The following is an 18,884-nucleotide window of genomic DNA, read 5'->3' on the forward strand; positions in this document are numbered from 1 at the left end:
CCCGTGTCCGCGGTGGCGTGTAGTTTGTGTAGTCTGTCTTGTGCACTTAGACCTTCCTCGGGTCTCGATGTCCTTGTCGCGCTTTGCACCGGAGGAGCGAGGCATGCGCTTCGGGTGCTGTCCGTAGGGTTTCGAATGCTCTTGCTCATCGGCCCAGTGCCAATTGGGTGCTTCTTTTCTTGTGCTTGGAGCTCTAAAGCATGGGTAGGTCTCGGCGGGTTCCGGTCGGTGCTCTATGGCAGCATTGTTTCGGGCTGCATCGGCATCTCTGCTCTCTAGCCGTCCGTTTTCTCGGACTGGGACTTCTTCCCCGCATCCTGACATTCTTAGGTCTTGACGCCAGGCTTCTGGCGCATCTGTCGTCTGGGTTTTGACAGTGCTGTCTTGTAATAGGCCGCTCCATTTGACTCCTCTGGGTCTGCCGTGGAGCCTCCTGGCCTCGCGGTTGCGGCCCCGTAGGTCATCTTGCTCGACGGCGCCTCCCATCCGGGGGTCATTCTTCTTGCCGAGAGTTTTCTCTCTCTTTGAATCACCTCGTTGGTAGCGTTCCGCGTGGTGACGTTCTGCACACGGTGTGCTTGGCTTGGAGCTGCTCTGTCTGGGGATGTAGCGTCAGGGGTAGATGGAACAGCGATAACAGTCTACGGGTGAAACGTTGATGTGCCTAGACCGTTTAGGCGAGGGTTGTACAGTCATCTGGGCTCGAGTAGCCATCAGCGGGCTGCGTGGACAGCCGTGCCGATAGTGTTTCACGGAGACGATTGGAGCCGTGTGGCAGGGGTTGTTGAGGGGCAGTGAAGCGGATTTGACTCTCCAAGGTGTTAAGACTTGCATGTGATGGGCTCCAAGTTTGGCCCTGTTTTTTTTTTTTTCTGGTTGGTGGGTTGTAGGGTTTAGGGTTACTCCATGCGGGGCCCGGACGTTAGAACACCAGTATGATGATTAAAGTTGCCCCTTTAGTGAGCTTAGCTGATCATTCTTATACAATTCTCTAAGTTGTTTAGAAGCTTTGATTGGCTGTTGCACGCAAGCATATGGTGTCCACGCGCACAAGCATAAGCGGTGATTGGTTACATCGATACTGTCCACGCGTATAAACCTAAGATACAGTTAGTTATACTCGCTCTGTACACGCACATACACACAGGATATAATTGGCGATGTTAGAGCATGCAAAACTTGTCTTAGTCCAATCGGTCGAGATAAGCCCCTGAATTGAGGCCGGCTGTGCCAAGTTGCCTTTATCGTGGAATGTGCACCTGTGTTTTTCTAATCGGGTTCTTTCTTCTGTCTTCTTGTTTGTTCTGTTCAGGGCCTTCAAAGGTGTCTGGAACACTCTTGCGACCATGAGCTACTTTCAGGCCCAGTAACTAAGTTCCATATAATTGAACCCTACAGTGGGGGGGGAGGGATTGGTTTTTGTTGTTGTTTTTTGTTGTTTTTTAAATGACAGGCTGTAGCTGGACTCCAGATGGACTTTGTAGATGGAATCAAGACCTCTGGAGTTGTGAAGCTCTTGCTCTGCATCCAGGTGACTCGTTCAATATGTTTGTGGGGTTTTTTTTCAGATGTGGAGGGACAAGATGTGTCCCACCGAGCAATGCGGGAAGGCAGCAGAGCGCTGTAAGGAGGTGGGTCCGGGAGTGGACTCTGAAGGAAGATGCGTCCGGTGGCTCTGTGAGACTGCTTTGCTTTGCTGTGTTTTGCAGTTTTCTTGCATTGTATTGGTCTGTATTTGCCTTTGCCCTGTGTTGTTTTGTTGTCTATTTGTATTGACTGTCATGTGAGACTGTCTCGCATTGCCTGGCCCTGCATTGTGTTTTGTATTGCAGTGCTCTGTACTTGTATCGATTGCCACCTGAGACTGCCTTGCCTTCTATGATTCTGTATTGGTTTTGTATTGTTTTGGTCTGTACTTGTATTGATTGTCAGGTGAGAGTCTCTTGCATTGGCCCTGTTCCATTTTGTCTGGTATGGCAGTGCTCTGAGTTGTTTTGCCTTGGCCGAGGTAAGAGTACTGCCTTTTATGGCATTATATTTGCACGTGAATTACATGGTTCTATGTTCGTGTGTGTCTTGTATGGCATTGTAGAGGCAGCGTAGAAGGTTTAGTGACTTTGGGCTCTTTGCATGCAAAGAGTTGAGGGGATCGCAATTGGACTGTGAACTAGCATTGAGTAAGGCAGGAACTGGGCAATGGTGTTCATCTTGTTTATGCGGATGCTTTGTGGCAGGTCTCTAGAACTGGTCAAGCCCTTGAGGTCTGAGTAGCAGCATGATGGGTCTTGGAGCGATCAGTAACTTTGGGAGAGCTCTGTGTTTGTGATACTCTGGTTTTTTTTCAAGTGCCATGGAGGACACTGGCTGTGAGGATGTGTTATTTTTGGAATAGGTGGGAAGCAGGGTAGGGGAGCGGTGGAGGACTTGACTTCTCTCTCAAGGATGAAGTGTCTGTTGACAAGCTTTGTGTGTTGTTTTTGCAGGTGATGACAGGGCACGAGAGGTGCTTGAAGGAACCTTGCGTTTAGGTGACATGGCTGCTACGGAGGTTGGACTGTGACACGTGGCACTGTGAAAGCTCAGTATCGGGTTGAACATGCACGGATGGTGGAGATGATGGTGTGTATTGAAACGTTGGTGTAACGGAAGGGCAGTTTGTGGGGAGGTTGGTTGGAAGCAGGTTGGGCTGGGGCCCGGGTTTTTGCAGGTAGGGCGATTTTTGAGGCCCCCGCTGCCGCAGGCACGAGGTGACGGCCTCTCCAGGCCTGTGGGCGGTAGGATAGATGAGGTGAGAGTGAGGGCTGGCGTGCATGTCGTCTGAATGAGTTGTGTGTTGTGAATGTGTCTAACCTTGTTTAGGGTTATGTAGTTTAGACTTTTTGGTTTTATTTTTTTCCCTTTCAGGTTGGATGTAGAGTTGAGATGTTTTTTCAGGGAATTAGGAAAAAGAACCCCAAAAATTTAGAATAAAAAACCCCAGCTGGGATCTGGGTTGGATTTTGGTGTGTCCTCCCCTGCCCCAATTTTTTTTCTTTTCCCTGGTCCCAGCTGCTCCATGAGGCAATGTTGATCGCCAATGTTTGGACTGGGGTCTGCCTTGGGCACGGGTTTTCAGAGGCAGGGTGATTTTTTTTTTTTTTTTTTTTTCAAGGCTCCTGGGAACGCCATTCCCGTGGAGCGCTCCCCTGGAACCTGGTAATTGCCAGTCAGCGCAGGGAAACATGTTGTTCAGTGGATGGTCTTTGGAAGACAGTTGAGGATTTTGTGGGCGAAGGGTGGGGGGAGTTGGACTAGATGGCCAGCATGGAGTAGGCCAGGGTTGTGAAGTGCGTGAGTGTAACTGTATTTGTCTGTGGTGGGTTTGTAAAAAAAAAATATTTGGGTGCTGTTTGTAGTTTGTGATGTAATGATATGTTTCAATTTCTGGTTTTGTGTCGAGGTGTGGAAGTGGACAGTCTGTCAAGATGAGCGGAGCTCACTTGTTTGCTGCCCGGGAACGGGGATCGTGCAGGTAATGTCACCTCAATGAGTAAAGCTTCTGGATGTGCAGCGATGGATGTAATGGGAGCGAGGAATGTGGAAAAGACCACTCCGTAGAGCATTGCAGGTACTAAATAGTGGCATTTCTTCTTCAGGTAATGCTAGATTTTTTGGAGTTTAAATGTATTTGTAAAAATAAGGATTAAAAGAGGACTAGAACTAATAGTGTCAAATATTTGATGAGTGAGGCCGTAAAGTCTTTTCTATATATTGTAGAAAAAGAAGGTTGTAGAATTGGACTTTAAATACTGACATAGCTGAAAGTATGTGGAATGAGTAATGGACCAAATGAAGCACTAAGAACAAAACGAAAGAAAGACAGGTAATTAGGTGTCCTTGTGGGAATCACAGTACTAATGGCAATCACAAAGGCAAGTGCAGAGCGAAGCATGTGCCCATAGGTAAACTTAGCTGTTGAAGTGAGTGAAAGTGTCTGTTGGAATTAGGCATCCAAGGGCGAGTTGTAGATACCTTGAGGTAAATGTAGCTGCTGCTGGGTTAATGGAAAGGGGGTGCATTCCTGGCTCTAGGGATTGCACAACTTTGAAATTGGAGCTGTAGCTAGAGAACTGTGAAATGGGCTCGGGCGCGGTGCGGCGCCAAAATGGGCTCGGGCGCGGTGCGGCGCCAAAATGGGCTCGGGCGCGGTGCGGCGCCAAAATGGGCTCGGGCGCGGTGCGGCGCCGAAATGGGCTCGGGCGCGGGTGTTAATTTTCTTAAAGGGGCTGAGGTACTGTGTAACTCTGAAATCGGCTCCATAAGTAGATAATATGGGGGTGGGTGTGTGTCTGTGTGGTGTTATTATGTATTTCACTGTTCCTGTTGTCCTTCCTGTTCTTCTCTTTCCCTGACCATTTGTGGTGCTCCCTACTCTTTATTCATGTCTTCCCTCTGTCTCCGACCTCCTGTGCTTTTCACAATCTCTATCTATTGTCATTATTCTCATCTGTCGCTCTGTGTTACTTCCTGTCCCATCATGTCATGTTGTATCTGTTCCTCCTACTTTTTTCTCCATCTGTCCAGATCCCTGTCCCTTTTTTCTTCTATTGCTGTTCCTCTGCCCTGCTTCCTCTTGCTATCTTTTCTGTATTTCTCTCTTTCTATTTCCTCTTCCATCCTTTCTAACTGTATCCCCCTCTCCAGCTAGCTGTCTCTTCTCTTTTCTCTCTTCCTCCATGTCTCGCTCACAGTTGTTTTTTCCTCCAGTGCTGTCCTGCTCTGTCCCTTGTTTCTCACTCTCATTCTGTCATGCTCCCTGTGTCTTTTTTGAACTCCTCCATCTCTCTCCTGCAGCCTATCACTTTTTTTCCTCTGCCATCCCTTTGTCCTTCTTCCAGTCTTTGTGTCTCGCTCCCTTTGTTCTCCCTCCCTGCCTTTTTTTCCTTTCTTGCTACATCTCTGTTCTGCTCCCTAGAACAGAATCAAATTGCATTGAATCAAATCGTGAAATTTGGAAAGGACCTCTAAGATCATTAAGTCCAACCATCAACCCAACAGCACCATGCCTGCTAAATCATGTCCCAAATTACCACAGCTACGTGTGTTTTGAACACCTCCAGGGATGGTGACTCCATCACTACCCTGGGCAGCCTGTTCCAATGCCTGACAATCCTCTCAGTAAATGATTTTTTTCCTGATATCCAATCTAAACCTTCTCTGGCGCAACTTCAGGCCATTTTCTCTCGTCCTATTTCTAGTTACTTAATAGAAGAGACCAGTACCCACCTCGCTACAATCTCCTTTCAGGTAGTTGTAGAGAGCGATAAAGTCTCCCCTCAGCCTCCTTTTCTCCAGACTAAACCACCCCAGTTCCCTCAGCCGTTCCTCTTACGACAGCAGACAGGGTTCGTTTTACCTGAGCTTTTGTCTTTCCAATTTCCTTTCTCTATGACCTAACAAGATCCCTGTACTCCTCCCAGGTTGCCCACCCTTTCTTCCAGAGATGATAAACTCTCCTTTTGTTTCCTGACTCCTAGCAAAAGCCCCCCGTTCAGCCAGGCCAGTCGTTTTCCTCGGCAATTCGACATTGCGGCACGGGGGAATAGCCTGGTCCCGAGCTGTTAAGATTTCCTTCTTAAAGAACATCCGTCCCTCCTGGACTGTGTCCCAAAGGACTCTCTCAACCAGTGCCTCAACGAGGCCAAAGTTTGCCCTCTGGAAGTCCAGAGCGCTGGTTTTGCTAACCCCCTTCCTTGCCTCACCAAGAATTGAGAATTCTGTCATTTCACGGTTGCTAAGCCCAAGACGGCCTGTGACCATCACACCTCCCACCGGTCCTTCTGTGTTCGTAAACAATAGATTTAGTAGGCATTGGTGGGCTGTGTGGACAGTAACGTTGAGATTTTTTTACGGAAATGATTGTAGGCTTGTGGCAGAGGCTGTTGAGGGGTGGTGAAGTGGATTTGAGTCTCTAAGCTGTTGAGCCTTGCATGTGATGGGCTTAAAGTTTGGCCCTGGGTTTTTTGGTGTTTTTTTTTTTTGTGTTTTTTTTTTTTTTTTTAAATGGCTGGTTGTAGCTAGAGTACTGGTATTCCTAGATGGATTCAAGATCTCTGGAGTTGTTAAGCTCTTGCTCTGCATCCAGGCCGATTGGTTCAATATGGGGTTTTATTCAGATGCTGAGAGACGAGATGCGTGCCCCAGAGCAACAGAGGAGGGGAGGGGAGTGCTGTAAGGAGGTGGATCTGTGAGTGGAGTCGGAGGGAAGATTCGGCCGGTGGCTCTCTGACTAGCTGATAGGGTTTTTTTTTTTTTCTTTTATTGTTTTGAAGGTGCGAAGCAAGGAGTGAAGCGGGCCATCAGCACTGGAGGTGTCTTGTGCAAGGTGAGCTCTGACTACTGGCTTATAGGAACTGTTCCTTTGGAGGTGTTGCATTGTTGGCAAAGTTGGAATCATCCCTTGTTTGTCTTTGCAGGCAGTGCGCATGCTTTGATGTGGCAAGCTCTTGATGACAGAGTGGGGTAGTTGAGCGGCCAAGGTAGAGGAGAGGGAGTTGGGAATCCGTGCGGGTGGGCTGAGGTTTTGGGCGGCCTCTCAGCATGCATCTTCTGCTTTGGTTTTTGCAGGTGGGGCATGCAGCCTTAGAGGAGCCATGCCTCAGGCCAATGAGGAGTTTGAGAAGGTGAGGTGGTTGTGGGCTGAGTTGGTGTTGAATATCAAATATTACATGGTTGCTTGATTAAGCATTTATTTTTGTTTTGCAAGCGCAGTGCGGGCCACCTTTGGATTTGGATGAGTGTTCAAGGTGACCTGTGGATTAGGGAGGAGGAGAATGGGCCTGGTGAGTCTCACAACAACTATGCTAATTTTGTGTGTCTTGCTGTCTCAGGTACCATGAGTGATGATGGCCACAGGGTCTGACTCTGGAATGAATAGGTAAGCATAATGCTGTGGTGTGTGTGATTAAGAGTGGGGGGTGGGAAAGTAGTTGGTGTTGGCTGATGGGTTACTTCCTGCCTCTTCTGATTTTGAGAGGGTTTTTTTTTGTCTTGACTGCAGACAATGAAGAGGAACCTGGCGACTGCAGGATTGTCCCAGTTAGCCCATGTGACTTTTGCGGAGGATGGATTCGTACCCTTGGCCCTCTGAAAGTTAAGTGGAGGGACAGGGGCTGGGAAGCAGCTGGGAGGGAGGGACAAAGCTGGGAAGTGCCGGGAGGGGTTTTAAAGTGAGAGTAGAAGGGCAGGAGCCATCCTGTTTGGGCAGGTGAAGGGCGCGGGTTGCTTTTCAGCCCAAGACCAGCGTGTGCCGGGCAGGGCAGTTCCGGCTTGTGTCTGTGGTGGTGTGTAGTTTGTGTAGTCTGTCTTGTGTGCCTTTGACCTTCTTCGGGTCTCGACACCATCATCAGTCTTTGTGCTCGGGGAGCCTGGCGTGTGCTTTGGGAGCAGTCCCTAGGGTCTCGAATGCCCTTACTCATCGGCACTGTGCAATCTGGTGCCGCTTGTCTTGCGCTTGGAGGTCTGAAGCGTCGATCGGCGTCGGAAGGTTCCCGCTGGTTCTCTTTTGCGGCACTCTTCTGGGCTGCTTTGGCAGCTTTCCTCCCTAGCTGTGTGTTGTCTTGGACTGGGAGTTCTTCCCTGCCTCTTGATGTTCCTAGGTCTTGATGACAGGGTTCTTGCACGTCCATGATCTTGGTTTAGACAGTCCCCATCTTGTAACGGACCGTTCCTTTTGCCTCTTCTTCATTGGGGCTGTTGCAGAGCCTCCTGGCTTTGTGGTCTTGGCCACTGTAGGTCATCTTGCCGGCTGCCAGCTCCCGTCTGGGAGTCATTCTTCTTGCTGAGAGGTTTCTTTCTCTTTGAATCACCCTGTTGGTACCGTTCTGTGTTGTGCGTATTGTGTGCATGGGTGCGTTTGGTTTGGAGCTGCTCCGTCCGGGGATCTAGCGTTGGGTAGGTGGAACAGCAATAGGAGTCTATGGGTGAAATGTTGATTTGCCTTGATGGTTTAGGCAAGGGTTGTAAAGTCATCTGAGATTGTGTAGCCATCGGTGGGCTTTGTGGACAGCCACATTGATAGTGTTTTACTGAGGTGATTGGAGCTGTGTGGCATGGGCTGTTGAGGGGCAGTGAAGCAGATTTGAGTCTCTAAGGTCTTAGGTCTTGCATGGGAAGGGCTTGAAGTTAGGGCCTTCTTCTATTTTTTTTTTCCTTTTTCTAACATGGCAGGCTGTAGTTTCACTCCAGATGGTCTTTGTAGATGGAATCAAGACCTCTGGAATTGTGAAGCTCTTGCTCTGCAGCCAGGTGACTTGTTCAATATGATTTATTTTCAGATGCAGAGGGACAAGCTGCGTGCCCCAGAGTGATGGAGGAGGGGAGCGGAGCGTAAGAAGGTGGGTCCGTGAGAGGAATCGGAGGGAAGATGTGGCTGGTGGCACTAGGACTAGCTGAGCGGGTTCTTTTTTCCTTGTATTTGGAAGGTCGCAAGCAAGGAGCAAAGCGGGCCATGGGTAGCGGAGGTGACTCGGGAAAGGTGAGTCGTGACTACTGGGTTAAAGAAACTGTTCCTTTGGAGTGTTGTATTGTTGGCAGAGTTGAAAGCATCCCTTGTTTGTGTTTTTGCAGACAATACGCATGCCTTGAGGTGGCAAGCTCTTGATGACAGAGCGGGGTAGTTGAGCGGCCAAGGGAAAGGAGAGGGAGTTGCGAATCGGTCCGGGCAGGCTGCGGTTTCGGGCGGTCTCTCGGCATGCGTCTCTTGCTTTGGTTTTTGCAGGTGGTGCACGCGGCCTCGGAGGGGTGAAACTGCACGGCGATGTGCAGTCTGAGGAGGTGAGGTGGTTGTGGGCTGGGTCAGTGTTGAATATCGAAGTATTAGGTAGTTGCTTGGTTAAGCGTTTACCTTTAGTTTTGCAGGTGCTGCGCGGGCCAGCTTTGGAATAGGATGAGACTTTGAGTTGAGCTGTGGCTGAGGGAGGAGGAGCATGGGGCCGGTGACTTCTTGCGAGTGCTGTGCTAATTCTGTGAGTCTTGCTGTCTGAGGTACCCTGAGAGATGATGGCTGCAGGGTGTGACCCTGGAAAGAGCAGGTAAGCATAACACTGTGGTGTGTGTGTGTGATTAAGTGGGCTTTTGGGAAAGCAGCTGGTGTTGGCTGAGGGGTTACTGCATCTACTGATTTTGCTGGTGGTGTTTTTTTTTTTTTTTTTTTTGTCTTGACTGCAAGCGATTAAGAGGAACCTGGCGACTGCTGGACAGTCCCAGTTAGCCCATGTGATTTTTGCAGAGGCTGGATTCATACCCTTGCCCCTCTGAAAGTTAGGTTGAGGGACCCGGGCTGGGGAGTGGCTGGGAGGGAGGGACAGAGCTGGGAATTGCCAGGAGGGGTTTTAAAGTGAGAGTAGGAGGGCAGGAGTCCTGTTTGGGAAGATGAAGGGCATGGGTTGCTTTTCAGCCCGAGACCAGCGCGTGCTGGGCAGGGCAGTTCCGGCCTGTGTCTGTGGTGGTGTGTAGTTTGTGAAGTGTGTCTTGTGTGCCTTTGACCCTCTTCGGTGGGGGGGCAGGGAATCGCCTCTCGGGGACTAGCTGGGTGTTGGTCGGCAGGTGGTGAGCAATTGCTCTGTGCATCATTTGTACATTCCAATCCTTTTATTACTACTGTTGTAATTTTATTAGTGTTATCATTATCATTATTAGTTTCTTCTTTTCTGTTCTATTAAACCGTTGTTATCTCAACCCAGGAGTTTTACTTCTTTTGCCGATTTCCTCCCCCATCCCACTGGATGGGGGGGGAGAGAGTGAGTGAGCGGCTGCGTGGTGCTTAGTTGCTGGCTGGGGTTAAACCACGACAGTCCATGTTGGTGCCCAATGTGGGGCACGAAGGGTTGAGATAACGACAAACCTGACCAGAGCTTGTTAAAACAAATTTGGTCCAAGCGTTCATTATGTTGATTTAGGTGTTCTTAGAGTTGTTGCTCTGGCTTTTAAAGCTCTGTTATCTATCACCTTGCTTGCTGTATATAGTTCCTCTTTTACTGCTTATCCGTGGGAGGTGGATTAAGGTTTTCGCTTTGATGTATGGTATGACACTGGTTTATGGTATGATAAAGTCATCGGCTGTGGGATTAATCCGGTATTTGCACTTAGCATTGTCACCTTTATATGATGGGAGCCACCTGTGGGAAACTATTACTAATTATACCTTTTACCTTTCCTCCATGGAAAACCAGTCTATGGGTGGGGTACCTTTCTTCCCCTCTCCTTTCTCCTTCAGTCCGGTTACTATGTTGTTTGAGAATTTTGAAAAATTGGAATACTCCTGGGGTGTTGGGACTAGCACGGTCCTAGCCCTACTGCTAGGAATTAGCATACTTCTGAATGTGGTTCAGCTCTCGTTTAAGGTTAAACAGCTATTTAAGAAGATCACCCAGAGATGTGCCCCCAGGCTAGATAATTATGAGTGGCAGGGTGTGTAGGGTAGTATGGGCAAGTACCTAGAAAAGTGGGCACCTCCAATGTTTTGGAAATTCACCCCTGAACAAGTGCAGGATCCAGAAGAACTAGTAAAATATTTGGAAAAGGTATGCTGTCACCCCGGCAGCTCCAGAGAGATACAAATCACTGCAACATGCTGGGGCTTCGCCCATGCCTATCGAGCCCTGTTCGACACTACTCGGTACCCTCAAGGGGAAGAGAAAGTCTCTAGGCCTAACAACAAAACGATGAGCACCGCGGCCACCCAAACCTCGGCAATGGGTGCTGCGGCCCCTCTAGGCCTGGCAAGGAGCATTGCAGGCACCCAGACCTTGGCGACAGGCACCGTGACCCCTCCAGCCCCGGCGACGAGAACTCGGGCTACCCAAACCTCAACAACAGGCACTGCAGCCCCTCCAGCCCCGGCAATGAGCACAGCAGCTACCCAAACCTTGGCAACAAGCCCTCCAGCCCCACGGATGAGCACTGCTGCTACCCAAACCTCGGTGACAGACACTGCGGTTATCCAGAACCCGACGAGCGATACTGCAACTGAACCAGAGGACCAACCTGGACCAGTATCAGTTGCCCCCGTACAGAAAAGGAAATATATAAAAAAATCAGTTCGCTTAGCGAAGGATGAAGATGAACCAAGGCCACGGGAACCGGAGGAAGAGGCAGAACCAGAGGTAATAACCCGGTCCCTATCCTTGAGTAAGTTGCAGGATTTGCGAAAAGATTTTGGCCGCCATATAGGTGAGCATATTATCACCTGGCTCCTCCAATGCTGGGACAATGGGGCTAATAGCTTGGAATTAGAAGGTAGGGAAGCCAAGCAGCTGGGATCGCTTGCCAGGGAAGGTGGCATTGACAAGGCAATTGGAAAAGGGACACAGGCCATCAGCCTCTGGAGATGACTACTGTCAAGTGTGAAGGAGAGGTACCCCTTTAAGGAAGATGTTATATGTCAATCAAGCAAGTGGACCACCATGGAAAAAGGGCATTCAATATCTGAGGGAATTAGCTGCGCTAGAGACAATTCATCGTGACCCAGACAACCCACAATTACCCAAAGATCCAGATGAAGTTCAATGCACACGACCCTTGTGGTGGAAGTTTGTATGGAGCGCACCATTGTCCTATGCCAACTCACTGGCAATAATGGCCTGGAAAGACGAAGAGGCACCGACAGTGCATGAAGTGGCTTGCCAACTCCGTCGATATGAAGAAAATCTCTCCTCCTCCCTACATGCCTGCATTTCGGCTGTGGAGAATCTGTCTGAGGATTTCCAGCAATTCAAAGACGATATGTCCTACTCCACACTTGTAAGGACCAATGTCTCAGCTATTAGGAGTGAGCGTTCTTCTGCCCAAGAGAGAGAATATAGAAGATGCACACCACGAGGTGCCCTGTGGTTTTACCGATGTGATCATAGAGAGGACATGAGGAAATGGGACGGAAAACCTACCTCGGTCCTAAATGCACGGGTACGTGAGCTGCGAGGAAAAAACACCACAAAAGGGGATTCTACCAGGAAAAATGCCACTCCAGTTTCCAAACAGAGTAGAAGGGCTGATTTTATTTCCAATCCTCTTGAAGGGAATTCTGAGCCAATTTTACGAGAAGTGAATACTGAATACTCTGACCACAATTAGAGGGGCCCTGCCTTCAGCCAGGTGGAGGAAAGGGATAACTGGGTCTATTGGACTGTGTGGATTCGATGGCCTGGCACGTCAGACCCACAGGAGTATAAGGCTCTAGTAGACACTGGCGCACAGTGCACTCTAATGCCATCAAGTTATAAAGGGACAGAACCCATTTGTATTTCTGGTGTGACAGGGGGATCCCAAGAGTTAACTGTATTGGAAGCTGAAGTAAGCCTGACTGGAAATGAATGGCAGAAACACCCCATTGTGACTGGTCCAGAGGCTCCGTGCATCCTTGGCATAGACTATCTCAGGAGGGGGTATTTTAAGGACCCGAAGGGGTATCGATGGGCTTTCGGTGTAGCTGCCTTGGAGACGGAGGGCACTGAACAGTTGTCTACCCTGCCTGGTCTCTCCCAAGACCCTTCGATTGTGGGGTTGCTGAAGGTTGAAGAACAACAACTGCCAATTGCTACCATGACGGTGCACCGGTGGCAATATCGCACCAACCGAGACTCTCCGATTCCCATCCACAAATTGATTCTCCAACTGGAGGGCCAAGGAGTGATCAGCAAAACTCGCTCACCCTTTAATAGTCCTATATGGCCAGTGCGGAAGTCTAATGGGGAATGGAGATTAACAGTTGACTATCGCGGCCTGAATGAAGTTACCCCGCCGCTGAGCGCTGCCGTTCCAGATATGCTAGAACTTCAATACGAGCTAGAGTCAAAGGCAGCCAAGTGGTATGCCACAATTGACATTGCTAATGCGTTTTTCTCAACCCCTCTGGCAGCAGAGTGTCGCCCACAATTTGCCTTTACTTGGAGGGGTGTCCAGTACACTTGGAATCGATTGCCCCAGGGGTGGAAACACAGCCCCACCATTTGCCATGGACTAATCCAGACTGCACTGGAAAAAGGTGAAGCTCCAGAACACCTGCAATACATTGATGACATCATTGTATGGGGCAACACAGCAGAAGAAGTCTTTGAGAAAGGGAAGAAAATAATCCAAATCCTTCTGAAAGCCGGTTTCGCCATAAAAGAAAGTAAGGTCAAGGGACCTGCACAGGAGATCCAGTTTTTGGGAATAAAATGGCAAGATGGATGTCGTCAGCTCCCAATGGACGTGATTAACAAAATAGCAGCTATGTCTCCCCCAACTAACAAAAAGGACACACAGGCCTTCTTAGGTGTCGTGGGGTTTTGGAGAATGCATATTCCAAATTACAGTTTGATTGTAAGCCCTCTCTATCAAGCGACCAGGAAGAAGAATGATTTTAAATGGGGCCCCGAACAACAACAAGCCTTCGAACAAATTAAATGGGAGATTGTTCAGCCGTAGCTCTTGGACCAGTCCGGACAGGACAAGATGTTAAAAATGTGCTCTCCACTGCAGCTGGGGTGAATGGCCATACCTGGAGCCTTTGGCAGAAAGCACCTGGGGAAACCCGAGGCCGACCCCTGGGGTTTTGGAGTTGAGGATATCGAGGATCCGAGGCTCGCTCTACTCCGACTGAAAAAGAGATACTGGCAGTGTATGAAGGAGTTTGAGCTGCCTTGGAAGTGGTTGGTACTGAGACACAGCTCCCCTTAGCACCTCGACTGCCAGTGCTGGGCTGGATGTTCAAAGGGAGGGTCTCTACACATCACGCGACTGATGCCACGTGGAGTAAGTGGATCGCACTGATCACACAGCGGGCTCGCATAGGAAACCCCAGTCGCCCAGGAATTTTAGAAGTGATCACGGACTGGCCAGAAGGCAAAGATTTTGGGATGTCACCAGAGGAGGAGGTGGCACATGCTGAAGAGGCCCCGCTGTATAAAAAACTGTCAGAAAATGAGAGGCAATATGCCCTGTTCACTGATGGGTCCTGTCGCATTGTGGGAAAGCATCGAAGGTGGAAGGCTGCTGTATGGAGTCCTACATGACAAGTTGCAGAAACTGCTGAAGGAGAAGGTGAATCGAGTCACTTTGCAGAGGTGAAAGCCATCCAGCTAGCATTCTAGCGTTAGACATTGCTGAAAGAGAAAAGTGGCCAGTGCTCTATCTCTATACTGACTCATGGATGGCGGCAAATGCCCTGTGGGGGTGGCTACAGCAACGGAAGCAGAGCAACTGGCAGCGCAGAGGTAAACCCATTTGGGCTGCCGCACTGTGGCAAGACATTGCGTCCTGGCTAGAGAATCTGGTTGTAAAAGTACGTCATGTAGATGCTCATGTACCCAAGGGTCGGGCCGCTGAGGAACATCGAAACAACGAACAGGTGGATCAGGCTGCCAAGATTGAAGTGGCTCAGGTGGACCTAGACTGGCAACATAAGGGTGAGCTATTTATGGCTCGGTGGGCCCATGATACTTCAGGCCATCAGGGAAGAGATGCAACATATAGATGGGCTCGAGGTCGAGGGGCGGACCTGACCATGGACACTATCGCGCAGGTTATCCATGAATGCGAAACATGTGCTGCAATTCAGCAAGCCAAGCGGTTAAAGCCCCTGTGCTATGGAGGGCAATGGCTGAAATATAAATTTGGGGAAGCCTGGCAGATTGACTGTATCACACTCCCACAAACTCGCCAAGGCAAGCGCTATGTGCTGACAATGGTGGAAGCAACCACCGGATGGCTGGAAACGTATTCTGTACCCCATGCCACTGCCTGGAACACTATCCTGGGCCTTGAGAAGCAGGTCTTGTGGCGACATGGCACCCCAGAAAGAGTCGAGTCAGACAACGGGACTCATTTCCAAACCAACCTCATAGACACCTGGGCCAAAGAGCATGGCATTGAGTGGGTGTATCATATTCCCTATCATGCACCGGCCTCTGGGAAAATCCAGCGATACAATGGACTGTTAAAGACTACATTGAGAGCAATGGGGGGTGGAACCTTCAAACATTGGGATATACACACTTAGCAAAAGCCACCTCGTTAGTCAACACCAGAGGATCTGCCACTCGGAGTGGCCCTGCCCAATCAGAATTTTTACATACTGTAGAAGGGGATAAAGTCCTTTGTCGTGGTTTAACCCCAGGCAGCAACTAAGTACCACGCAGCCGCTCACTCACTTCCCCCATCCAGTGGGAGGGGGGAGGAAATCGGGGAAAAAAAGTAAAACTCCTGGGTTGAGATAAGAACAGTTTAATAGAACAGAAAAGAAGAAACTAATAATGATAATGATAACACTAATAAAATGACAACAGTAGTAATAAAAGGATTGGAATGTACAAATGATGCACAGGGCAATTGCTCACCACCTGCCAACTGACACCCCGCCAGTCCCTGAGCAGCCATTCCCTGCCCTCCCCCACTTCCCAGTTCCTAAACTAGATGGGACGTCACATGGTATGGAATACACCGTTGGCCAGTTTGGGTCAGGTGCCTTGGTTGTGTCCTGTGCCAACTTCTTGTGTCCTGGCTGGCCATGAGAAGCTGAAAAATCCTTGACTATAGTCTAAACAATACTGAGCAACAACTGAAAACATCAGTGTTATCAACATTCTTTGCATGCTGAACTCAAAACATAGCCCTGTACCAGCTACTAGGAAGACAGTTAGCTCTATCCCTGCTGAAACCAGGACATCCCTGTAGTGCACATGAAAAATATGTTCGGGAAAACAGTCTGGGTTACTCCTGCCTCAGGCAAAGGTAAACCCATTCGTGGGATTGCTTTTGCTCAAGGGCCTGGGTGCACTTGGTGGGTGATGCGAAAAGATGGAGAAGTCCGATGTGTGCCTCAAGGGGATTTGATTTTAGGTGAAAATAGCCAGAATTAAACTGTATTATATTAGTTGCTATATAACCCTGCTACTGTATGTTATCATTACGATAATTGTTATATGCTATACCCATAGTACTATAGTAAGACTCACTTGGATCAAGCAAGAAAGAACTGCGATAAAACTGAGCAAAATGCAGTAGTGATGGAACCAGAACTGACTCCAGCATGCAACAATCCAACGGTGCACACCATCCTCCTGCTGCGTCAAATGTCAGCTGCTCGTCCCACCGCACTGAAGCCCAGTTCTGCTCTACTGACTGAGAGGACGTTGCACCATTCCTCCTGCCTAGACAGACTGGTATGACAGATGGAGCCCAGAGTCAGAAACTAATTGAACTCAACAAATGTTTTATGAACATAACTCATGAACTAAAGGAATGATATCACTCTGTGTGTATACATATATATATATATGTCTCATTGTTCATATGTCTTAAAGGGATGGAAAGGTGGTGATGATTAATCAGGATGTAACTAAAGGTATGGTAACTGAGCATGACGTCAATGGTATAGAATAAGGGGTGGATACTGTCCTGGTTTCAGCTGGGATAGAGTTAACTGTCTTCCTAGTAGCTGGTACAGGGCTATGTTTTGAGTTCAGCATGTGAAGAATGTTGATAACACTGATGTTTTCAGTTGTTGTTGCGCAGTAGTGTTTAGACTAAAGTCAAGGATTTTTCAGCTTCTCATGCCCAGCCAGGGCACAAGACGTTGGCACAGGACACAGCCAGGGCACCTGACCCAAACACCCAATACACCTGACCAACGGTGTATTCCATACCATGTGACGTCCCATCTAGTTTTAGGAACTGGGAAGTGGGGGGGCAGGGAATCACTGGTCGGGGACTAGCTGGGTGTCGGTCGGCGGGTGGTGAGCAATTGCCCTGTGCATCATTTGTACATTCCAATCCTTTTATTACTACTGTTGTCATTTTATTAGTGTTATCATTATCATTATTAGTTTCTTCTTTTCTGTTCTATTAAACCGTTCTTATCTCAACCCAGAAGTTTTACTTTTTCTCCTGATTTCCTCCCCCATCCCACTGGATGGGGGGGGGGGGGAAAGTGAGTGAGCGGCTGCGTGGTGCTTAGTTGCTGGCTGGGGTTAAACCATGACACACCTCCAGGGATGGTGACTCCATCGCTACCCTGGGCAGCCTGTTCCAATGCCTGACAACCCTGTCAGTAAATGATTTTTTTCTGATATCCAATCTAAACCTTCTCTGGCGCAACTTCAGGCCATTTTCTCTCATCCTATTTCTAGTTACTTGATAGAAGAGACCAGTACCCACCTCGCTACACTCTCCTTTCAGGTAGTTGTAGAGAGCGATAAGGTCTCCCCTCAGCCTCCTTTTCTCCAGACTAAACCACCCCAGTTCCCTCAGCCGTTCCTCATCAAACTTACGCTCCAGGCCCCTCACCAACTCGGTTGCCCTTCTCCGGACGCGTTCCAGCAACTCACCATCTTTCCCGTAGCAAGGGGCCCAAAACTCAACGCAGTACTCGAGGTGTGGCGTCACCAGTGCCGAATACAGGGGAACAATTACCTCCCTGCTCCCGCCGGCCACACTATTTCCGATACAGGCCAGGATGCCACTGGCCTTCCTGGCCACCTGGGCACACTGCTGGCTCATATTCAGCCGGCTGTCAACCAGCACCCCCAGGTCTTTCCCTGCCGGGCAGCTTTCCAGCCACTCTTCCCCAAGCCCATAGCGCTGCACGGGGTCGCCGCGACTGAAGCGTAGGACCCGGCACTCTGCCTCGCTGACCTTCATACAGCTGGCCTCGGCTCATCGATCCAGACTGTCCAGATATCTGCATAGAGCCTTCCTACCCTCAAGGAGATTGACCCTGCCTCTCAAGTTGGTGTCGTCTGCAAACTTGCTGAGGAGGCACTCGGTCTCCTCGTCCAAATCGTCGATAAAGGCGTTAAGCAGAACCGGGCCCAACACCGAGCCCTGGGGAACACCACTAGCGACCCGCTGCCAACCGGATTTAACCCCATTCCCCGCAACCCTCTGGGCTCGTCCATCCAGCCAGTTTTTCACCCAGCAAAGAGTACGCTTGTCTAAGCCAGGAGACGACAGCTTCTCGAGGAGTATGCCATGAGAGATGGTATCAAAGGCCTTGCTGCAGTCAAGGTAGGTGACATCCACAGCCTTTCCCTCATCCACTAGGTGGGTCACCTGGTCATAGAAGGAGATCGGGTTGGTCAAGCAGAACCTGTCTTTCGTAAACCCACGCTGACCAGGCCCAATCCCCTGCTTGTCCTAGACTTGCCACGTGAGCGCTCTCAAGGCAAACCGTTCCATAATCTTCCCCGGTACCGAGGTCAGGCTGATAGGCCCATAGTTCCCCGGATCCTCCCTCCGACCCTTCTCGTAAATGGGCGTCAGACCGGCAAGCCTCCAGTCCTCTGGGACCTCCCCTGTTGACCAGGATCTCCAAGAGATGGAGAGCAGCTTGGGAAGCACCTCTGCCAGTTCCCTCTGCCCTCTTAGATGGATTCCATCTGGTCCCATAGATTTGTGAGCATACAGATGGTGTAGTAGGTCACTAACTATTTCCTCCCGGATTAATGGATTAAGGGGGGTGTGTGTGTGTGTATTCTGCTCTTCATCCTCACCTTCCAGCTCAGGAGGCAAGAGTACCCTGAGGATAACTGGTCTCCCTCTTAAAGACTAAGGCAAAGAAGGCATTAAGTACCTCAGCCTTTTCCTCATCTCTGGTGGCAACGTTCCCTTCTGTATCCCTTAAAGGATAGATATGCTCCTTGGGATTCTTTTGACCGTTAATGTATTTGTAAAAACATTTTTTGTCGTCTCTTACGACAGCGTACAGGGTTCGTTCTAGCTGAGCTTTTGTCTTTCTAATTTCTTTTCTCTATGACCTAACAAGATCCCTGCACTCCTCCCAGGTTGCCCGCCCTTTCTTCCAGAGATGATAAACTCTCCTTTTGATTCCCGACTCCTAGCAAAAGCCCCCCGTTCATCCAGGCCGG

General features: G+C 49.5%; 2 long non-coding RNA genes across 35 annotated transcripts in view; both read left to right on the forward strand.

Annotated features, from left to right (window-relative positions):
- Window positions 1–7,132, forward strand: part of LOC126041662 (uncharacterized) — a 45,759-nt gene extending 38,627 nt beyond the window's left edge. For all 33 annotated transcript variants that reach the window (XR_007506952.1, XR_007506951.1, XR_007506949.1 and 30 more), the window contains 8 exons: window positions 1,569–1,631; window positions 2,484–2,619; window positions 3,440–3,607; window positions 6,312–6,364; window positions 6,456–6,518; window positions 6,607–6,662; window positions 6,870–6,916; window positions 7,040–7,132. This is a non-coding gene — a long non-coding RNA (uncharacterized LOC126041662). The remainder of the gene's footprint in view (window positions 1–1,568; window positions 1,632–2,483; window positions 2,620–3,439; window positions 3,608–6,311; window positions 6,365–6,455; window positions 6,519–6,606; window positions 6,663–6,869; window positions 6,917–7,039) is intronic.
- Window positions 7,133–8,307: 1,175 nt separating this feature from the next.
- LOC126041663 (uncharacterized) lies at window positions 8,308–16,893 on the forward strand. Of its 2 annotated transcripts, none has more exons than XR_007506967.1 (5): window positions 8,308–8,375; window positions 8,463–8,515; window positions 8,608–8,814; window positions 8,891–9,071; window positions 15,957–16,893. It is a non-coding gene; the product is annotated as an uncharacterized LOC126041663 (long non-coding RNA). The 2 variants fall into 2 exon arrangements; XR_007506966.1 differs by having other exon boundaries at window positions 8,759–8,814; window positions 15,957–16,892.
- Window positions 16,894–18,884: the final 1,991 nt, after the last annotated feature.

This window comes from Accipiter gentilis, chromosome 8 (genome assembly GCF_929443795.1).
Source record: "Accipiter gentilis chromosome 8, bAccGen1.1, whole genome shotgun sequence".
Taxonomy (NCBI): Eukaryota; Metazoa; Chordata; class Aves; order Accipitriformes; family Accipitridae; genus Astur; species Astur gentilis.